General features: G+C 39.5%; 1 protein-coding gene and 1 non-coding gene across 12 annotated transcripts in view; one reads left to right on the top strand and one right to left on the bottom strand.

Moving 5' to 3' along the window:
- Positions 1–2,799: 2,799 nt before the first annotated feature.
- LOC115303241 lies at positions 2,800–2,909 on the bottom strand. The gene has a single exon (XR_003913938.1). It is a non-coding gene; the product is annotated as a U6 spliceosomal RNA (small nuclear RNA).
- A 5,880-nt stretch (positions 2,910–8,789) lies between these two features.
- Positions 8,790–9,000, top strand: part of HERC3 (HECT and RLD domain containing E3 ubiquitin protein ligase 3) — a 109,808-nt gene continuing 109,597 nt past the window's right edge. For 6 of the 11 annotated variants that reach the window (XM_029943184.1, XM_029943199.1, XM_029943191.1 and 3 more), the window contains exon 1: positions 8,794–8,929. The gene's annotated coding sequence lies outside the window, so the exon portion shown is untranslated. Of the gene's footprint in view, positions 8,930–9,000 lie in introns of all 11 variants that reach the window. The other 5 variants (XM_029943217.1, XM_029943222.1, XR_003910376.1 and 2 more) reach the window with 3 other exon arrangements.

Below are 9,000 nucleotides of genomic sequence, written 5' to 3'. Positions count from 1 at the left end.
CTGATTTTCCACTTCTCTATGGACCAAAACGAACAGTTTCCATTTTGTTTTACAATGTAATGTTGACTTTTTGAAAAATAAAAATGATTAATGTCAAGATTTCCTTTTAAAATACTATAAAGAAATGGACTAAGTTTGTACTTGATGGCGTTTCCTATGAGTATGATGGATTTTCTTGGGTCATCTACATAGACATGAAATTTCACTTTAACATTCCAAATCTTACTTTGTGGGATAAATAAAATAAATTTAAATATTTTTATTTAAAGTTATTCTACTGTTAAAGTCATTCATACAGAGTACTTGCTCTGTTGTAAGATCAAGGGAAATAGAATGGTTTGTCTCTGAAATGACTAGAATTTCAGGGTCAAGTTTTGTGTGCCATCTTATGTAATTTATATGCTTTCTGAGTGAAACTAATATGAAATCATCGCTTTACTGATACTATAACAAAATATCAGGTGGCGAGAGGCACTTTGTAAAACAGATTTGGCTTGCCTACATTTGTTTACAAAGGGATGTCAATGCTTATTGGAAAGATCTAGCCCAGGGAGGATAACTCCCCATATATCATGACTTAGAATAGACTTTGTCTGTTTGGAAATGTCATTCTTTTGATTGAGTGGACACCTTGGGAAGAACACACACGGAGCTCTCAGAGAAAGGGAACTGTGGGCTAAGATGCTAGATCAGTGAGTCAATCCTGGCAATCAACCTGGTCACAGATGCCACAGCTAGACTGCATTAAAAGCCTATTATAGATGCTTTTCATAGCAGTGTACTTACCTCTGTACCACAAACTGGTAGCTTAAAATGACAGAAATGTATTATCTCACAGTTCTAGAGTCTGAAGTTCCAAATCAAGGTGTTAGCAGTTTGGTTTCTTCTTCTCTGAATGAGAATTTACTCTCTTTGCCTCTCTCCTTGCTTCTGGTGGTTACTTGGAATTCCTTGGCTGGTAGAGACACATCACTGCAATCTCTTGTTTTCACATAGCATTTTCCCTTGGTGTCTCTGTGTGTTCACATGGCCTTCCAATAAGGGCATCGGTTATTGGATTTAGGACCCTCCTAATCCTCATGTTATGACCTATGACCTCATTTTAATTAAAATAATTACACCTGTAAAAACCCTATTCCAAATAATTCACATTCTGAAATTCCAGGTAGACATGGATTGGGGGGAACCATGTACTTCACTATACCTTCCAAACCATATACCCTCAGAAACATCAGTACAATTCATAAGAACATAATGGTAATAAGGCCCAGGGTATATATTTCATTCCAGGGACTAGGTAAGTTATTTCAACTGATTCTAGGCTGATAGCTATATATCCACTTTGAAATCTTATCCAGTTAACCCAAAAGGGAATCAGGCAAAAACTTGGATGGAATAGTACTAATCCACTCCTAAAGGCTACAAAAGAACTCAAAGTACATGCCTCTCTGATAGTTGGTCAGTAAGGTCATTTTCTTCTATAAAGCCTGGAACACACTGATATGTATAAGGTGATTGATGACAAAGGTGATTGGACCACAATGGATATTACAAGTCATGACACTACATTTTCTTTTTGAGAAATGGGCAATAAAATGCCATTTCTGGCTATCATTCTATTGATGGATGACACAAATTCTGACACTTTGTCTGCTTTTTATTTTGCTCTAGAACTTGCTGAACCATCAACTGATTGTTATTGGTATGTGCATGTGTGTGAATGAGAATATGATTAACAACAGTTTGAGTGTGTAAGGGACTTCCTTCCTGGAACCTTTTATTTTTGGCAGGTATGTGGGAAAGTTGGGGAGTCATATGATAGCAAACAATTTCAGCAAAGGACCAACAACCCTAATTACACATTTTAGTTATTTTAAATATGAATATTTAGAAATACATAAGCTAATTTTCAGATGTGTGCCACATGGGTTTTTACTTTATTTGAATTTTTAAAAAATTATTTTTAATTGTTTATATCCCACATTTCTAGTTGAGACATGAGATGACTTATAAAATTAATACAGTAAAAAAGATAAAAAAACTAAACCAAAGCATCTCCATTATTGGTAAGGGGGTTGGACAAAGGCTACTTAGACGTTGTGTGTATACTTAGCTGGTGCCATCTTTTGTTCGGGAGTATTGGCAATATAATACAAAACCTTGAGGGTTTGCATTCTGCCTGACCTGGAATTTATTTTTTAACTTATTTTTAAATTAAAAAAATTTAATGTTTATTTATTTTTGAGAGATAGGGAGAGACAGAGTGCGGGGGGGGGGGGGAGGATGCGCAGACACACACACACACACACACAATCCAAAGCAGGCTGTAGGCTCCAAGCTGTCAGGACAGAGCCCCATTCAGGAGTCAAACTCATGAACAATGAGATTATGACCTGAACCAAAGTCGGTTGCTTAACTGACTGAGCCACATAGGCATCTGGCAATTATTCTCTTAGGAATTTATCTTAAGGAAATAATCAAGGGTGAGGGCAAATATTTAGTTATATTCACTGTGTGTAGCTATATTGCACTCTTGTATATAATGGCAAAGAATGGAAAATAAACACACAATAAGAAATTGGTTAAAGTTTATCCATTTTGTAGATAAATGTAATTTACATGAAATTTAAAATGATGTTATAGAATAGTATTTAATTCTATTGAAGATGTTAAATATATTGTTAAATTCATAAAGCGTAGCTTAAAATATTATGTATAATATGAGCCACTTTTAGAAATGCATATATATGCAATGGAAAAGGACAAAATAGTAAGAACTAAAAATGGTGGTGAACGGACTGATCTTTTTTTCTTTTAAATACGAATCTGCGTGTCATCCTCGCGCAGGGGCCATGCTAATCTTCTCTGTATCGTTCCAATTTTAGTATCTGTGCTGCCGAAGCGAGCACTGGATTGATCTTTTTTATTTTCTTCTTTTTTCTTATATGTATTTTATACATCTAACATAGTGAATATTTATTACATTTATGAAGAGAAAGACAAGTTTGTTTTTTTCTCTAAGTACATAAGAAAATAAATGAGTACACCAGGAAAATGACAGAGGAAGATGAAAATGAACCTTAAGATGAGGTTACTTTTTAAAATGCATGCAACCTAACGGAGGACCATAGGGAGGGGAAGGGGGAAAGAGAGTTGGGGAGAGAGGGACACAAATCATGAGAGACTACTGAATACTGAAAACGAACCCGAGGGCTGAAGAGGGAGGGGGGCACTTGTGGACTTGTAGGGAGAAGCACTGGGTGTTATAGGGAAACCAACTTGACAATAAACTATTTAAAAAAAAGAAATGTAAAAAATAGAGAAATAAATAAATAATAAATAAAGAAAATGCATGCAATAAGATTCTCTACAGATGGGACATATATTTTGTTCCAGGCTTTCAAAAGCCAATGGAAAGAGGGAAACAGAATTAGCTATGATACCTATAAGATACTATAGTGTCTTAAGTACCTATAAGGTAAGAATAATTTGCTGGTCAACAGTTTAAAAGTAAATATCATGGCTGATCTCACTGGGCTTTTGCCTACATGTAGGATGAAAACAAAATACTGAAGACCAATGGAAAGTTAAATACCAGTTATCAGTTCCTCTTTATATAAAGGGTAGCCATAAAGTTCAGAAATATAAACAATACTATTTATTTTTTATGGATTTATATTAAAGTATATTATGTTACATATCAACTTTACAGATAGAACCCCTCTGATTTCCTTGCTTCTTCTGGAGCATGCTAAAGGTGTAGGTTTATTTAGTAAAAATGAAAGAAGTCAGCCAATACAACACATTGAAGATGCTTCTGTTAGGATTGAGGAAAATGTGTTAGTGCACCACACTCATTGCAACAGGAACTATGCATTGCTACAAGAGAAAATAAATTTAACATATCAGGTAATGTCATCTGTCAACAAACATGTCATGTATTGTCATGATAAAGCAAGAAACCATTTATTATGCATCGTCACTGTGTTTCCAGAATTTATGGCCAAGTGATAAAGCTGTATAATATTATTATATATATGTGCCTTTGAAATTCCATAGGATCACTTTATCTTTTCTAGGATGTAATACACTTCCTTAAATTTAATTTGACCCAGATTTAATCTTTAACTTCAAAGAAAAGGGTCTTTCATTTTGATGATTTTATTTTCATTTGACACAGGGAAACTTCTGGAGAATTTGGTTTTTTTTGGATCTAGAAGGGTAAAACAGTTGCCTTATTTTGGGCAATTAAAACATGTATACAGTATGTAGCCGCACAGGAACAGACACTTGCTGTATTGCCCCAAGGACTTGTTTAGTCAGTGTCGTCATAGTGGTAGATCGGATGCCACTTCCAAGGGTACAAATTTTGGGACCTTTTGAAAAGAGAAACCTTCACCGAAAGATGTTACTTCCTTAAGACTTTATTGTGTGCATCTTCACCCTAAAGACTTTCTTAGGAAATGTTCAACCATCCCACCTTTTCAAAATTAATTAATACTAACCTATATGGTACTACTGAGTTTAAGTTTAAGGTAAGGTGGTTTGCTTTATCCAAATGGCTTTTTTTTTTAAATGCTTATTTCTTTTTGAGAGAGAGAGACAGAGTGCAAGCAGGGGAGGGACAGAGAGGGAGACAGAATTCGAAGCAGGTGTCAGGCTCTGAGCTGTCAGCACAGAGCCCGACTTGGGGTTTGAACTCACAGACTGTGAGATCATGATCTGAGCCAAAGTTGAATGCTTAACTGACTGAGCCACCCAGGTGCCCCCAAATGGCTTGATTTTCAAAAATGGAAAATTAAATTATGAATAGTTTTAAGTAACACCAGGGAATAATCATAGTGTCTATAAGCTTTTTGTAGTCAGGAATAATACTTCATGTCTAGCAATCCATAGAGAAGACACTGAGTAAATATTTCATAATGATTTGATTGATGGCAGTATTGATTTACCATGATATTTTCCTTCCAAGTTTTTTTCACGTTAATAAATCAATGATGTATGTTATAGGACTGTTTTCAAGAGCTAAGATAATTCAGCCTGGGTATATATAGGCTTCTTGGGGAAACTGTAAAAAAAGAACCAAAAGCAATGAAAATACGTAAAAAGTGTTTTATAGCCAATTTTTCCTTTCATTATTGACTAGATTGACAAAATGAGTATTTTTGTGGGCAGAGTGGGGGACCAAGACATACCTTTCTCATTGTGTAGCTTTACAGAGTGTGTACATATTACCTGTTACATAATCAGTGCTTTCCTTTCCCAGAGGTGAAGACACTTAAATCTTCAAACGTATACTGGAAAGTCAGAATGTTGTGGCCAACATTCTTTTTCCCCCACACATTTCATCTGAGATACCAGAAGTCTGTCTCTTTAAGTTTACCAAGTACATGTTTGTTGGCAGGGCAAGTAGGTCAAATACAGAAAACAATCATTATTAAACAGTATTTCTACTGTACTGAGGATTTCTTTCAACTCAAAATAGGCATGTGCACTTCAAGAATTGAGCTGTAAAGAATGGGGCAAATGAGCATCTGTTCCAGTGGAAGTGTGGCCGCGCTGGGGATCATCCCCTGGTCACTGGGAATTCCTCATCTGCCCGGTGCTGGAGCTGGACCACAGGGTCCCTTCTGCCTGTCAAAGATTACAGTTAGAACTTATCACACCTTTTATTATTTATTTTTTGTTTTCCAATATTTTTAATGTAAACTTTTTAAGCATACAGAGAACTTGGAAGGAATGTACAATGAGCACCATTTACCTATAATTAGAGTCTACAATTAACATCTTGACATACTGAGTTTATCACAGTTGTATATACAGCTAACCATCCCTCTATTCATCCTTCAATACATCTTTTAAAAGGTACATTTCAAAATAAGTTGCAGATGTCAGTACACTTCCTCCTAAATACTTGAGTGTGCATAGCATTAACTGGAGATCAATTCTGTTTACTGTTTTTTTTTTTTTTTTGAGAGAGAGAGAGAGCATGAGCCAGAGAGATGTTCAAGGGAGAGAGATAATTTTTTTAAGTTTATTTATTTGAGAGAGAGAGAGAGAGAGAGAGAGAGAGAGCGTGCGTGCTAGAGAGCCAGGGAGGGTCAGAAAGAGAGGGAGAGAGAGAGCGAATCCTGGACTCAGAACTGTCGGTGTAGAGCCTGATGCGGAACTCCGGAACTCGAACTCACTGTGTGATCATGACCTGAACCAAAATCAAGAGTCAAGATGCTTAGCCAGATGAGCCACCCAGATGCTCCTACAGATCCTTTTTAGGTTAAATCTTTTATTTTTTACATGAATGCTTTTCTTCCATAAGATTTTTCATGGTTAGCATCTATATACTTCTTGCCATGTTTATGTTAATGTTTGCCTCCCTCTTGAAGGCAACAGGGACTGTGCCATTTTACTCACCAACATATCCACAGGCACTGGCATTGCAATCGATATACAGTATATTTGTTAGGAACATATGGGAAACCAGAAAGAAATGGATGGAAGATGGAGCTATAGAAATACAAAGAAAAGGTAAACTATGGGCTCTAAAACTAGTTTAAAATTTTGCTATTATGACTATTGTTGATGGTGGGGCCATTTAAAGCCATTTTGGTAGATGGAGCAGGACATGCTTGCTGAGGAAAGTGCCATTTTACGTTGGTTCAATTAAGACAATAAAATGAAGGGGTGACTGTGTGGCTCAGTCTGTTAAGCATCCAACTTCGGCTCAGGTCATGATCTCATTGCTTCTGAGTTTGAGCCCCACTTCTGGCTTTGTACTGATAGCTCCGATACTGCAGCCTGCTTCAAATTCTCTCTCTGCCCTTCCCCTGCTCATGCTCTGTTTCTCCCTCTGTCTCAAATTTAAAATAAAACATAAAAAATTAAAAAAAGAAAATGAAGTACGCCGAGTATCTTCATTGATTGTTCTATGTATAAGTAAATTCGTAGTGTTCTGAATGTTTATTTGATAAGGAAACTTACAGTACTTCAGTTTGTAATTTAGACATCACTCATAACCCACTTCCAGGCTTGAGGTTTTGATAACCAACTTTTTTCTCAAGATGAAATTTCATGTGATTAACATTTAGTCATGGGGCAGATATACTGACCTAAATGCTGATTGATTATAAACCTCCTATTTGGCACATGATTATAGAATCTTGCTCTCTCCTTAACCATGGGGAACCCCCCTTTCTCCCATGACTCCTCTCTGGCTATTCCCCTAGCTCCTTTTTGTGATGCCATCACTAAATTAGGATAATGTCTTTGTGAGATACCTAGACTTCTATGAAACCGCCACACATCTGGGGCATAAGGGAATCCTGTTAATTTTGTCCCCAGTGTTTCTAAAGATGTCCAGTGTTATTCAAACAGCAAAGGCTGGAAATTTTTTTTTTAAACATTTATTTATTTTTGAGAGAGAGAGAGATCATGAGCAGATAAGTGGCAGAGAGAGAGGGACACACAGAATTGGAAACAGGCTCCAGTCTCTGAGCTGTCAGCACAGAGCCCGACGCAAGGCTCGGACCCACAAACTGTGAGATCATGACTTGAGCTGAAGTCGACTACTCAACTGACTGAGTCACCCAGGCGCCCCTGGAAATATTTTCTTAGATGACCTTAGCTATATGACAACTTGAGATTGTGCTTCATCTTTCTTGTCGCAAGAGCATTTGACAACTTTCTTTATTTCACCAACAGTTCATAGTCCAGCCAACAATAACCCCAATGCCCAAGAAACACCACTCCTCAAAACGTTCTTTTTATTTTTTGGCTTGGTCGACTTATTAGATTCCCAGAACAGATAATTGCAGACTTGACCTGATTTGAACGACCTTGGGAATCTAGCCTCAAAGGACCTTTCCAGTTCAAATGACAGGTTACAGAAATTCATTGACTATGAAAATCATTCTGTAGGATTAGAGCGGTACTAGTGTTCTAATTCTGTGCTTCAAATTTAGGCGGAAGAGGGGGACAACCAATACATGAAGTCATCGGTGACAATGTCTTCTTCAAAAGGACAAAGACAGGGACTAATCTGAAAGCACTGTGACCTTGGGGAGAAGAAGAAAGCTGGAAGATTCAGTGCTGGGAAAGGTAGGGGAGGACAAACTTCTTTATCCACTGCTGGGTTTGAAGTCACATGGTGTCTTTCAGATGGTAAGATTTAGGATCTGCTAAGCGAATTCTTTCCAGGCTCCCCCAGCCACCACCCCACCACCTTCCAGTCCCCCTTCCTGCAGCACCGTTCTCTTCGCGTCCCAACTCTCCAAGAGGGCCGAGGCTGCGCGGGCCTCCGCATCCGACTTCCTTCCCGCCTCTCCCGCCACGCAGCCTGGCGTTTCGGCTCCGCGCTTCCTCCGTCTTCCGAAGGGGTGTGAAGCCAAAGACTCCTCCACTATGGAAATAAAACGCTTAATAACTCACCCTCAATTGTCACCCTTTAGATTTTTCTTGAGCCCCATGGTCAAGGCTTTTGGTCACCCTGCATGATTATAACAGCCAGAGCCCAGAACCTGAAAAACCGACCACTGATCAGTCCTGCTCGCTTCCCCGCGTGTGAAAAGCAATCCTGTTCCGGAGCGAATGCTCAGTGTCTGGCAGCCTGATCCCGGCCGACACACGCGGGGCCCGCGGGGCCTGTCACCCCAGGCTGCCCCCGCCTCCCTCCCCGGCCTGGGCCTCCCTCCGCCTCCAGCCCGCGGACCTCGCCGCCCCGCCTCCGGCGCGGCCGCCATTGGTGCCAGCCCGCCCCAGAAGGACGCCCATTGGCCGGGTGGGAAGTCATTCGCCCGGCGCATTCCGCCGCCCGCAGGCTTGCGGGGAAACTTCCTTATTATTGTGACGCCGAAAACCAAGAAACCCCGTGCCGGGCCAGAGAGGCTAGGCTATCACAGACGGAATCCCGAGCGGCGGTTCGGAGGCCGCCAAGGTGCGCGGGTCGGGAGCCGGGGTTCCAGGGAAGAGGGCACCGCGGGGCTGCAGCCGCGCGACCGCCGCGTT

Source organism: Suricata suricatta, chromosome 1, assembly GCF_006229205.1.
Source record: "Suricata suricatta isolate VVHF042 chromosome 1, meerkat_22Aug2017_6uvM2_HiC, whole genome shotgun sequence".
Taxonomy (NCBI): domain Eukaryota; kingdom Metazoa; phylum Chordata; class Mammalia; order Carnivora; family Herpestidae; genus Suricata; species Suricata suricatta.
Note: the sequence above shows the minus strand (reverse complement) of the source record. Positions and strands in the feature narration are given on the sequence as shown.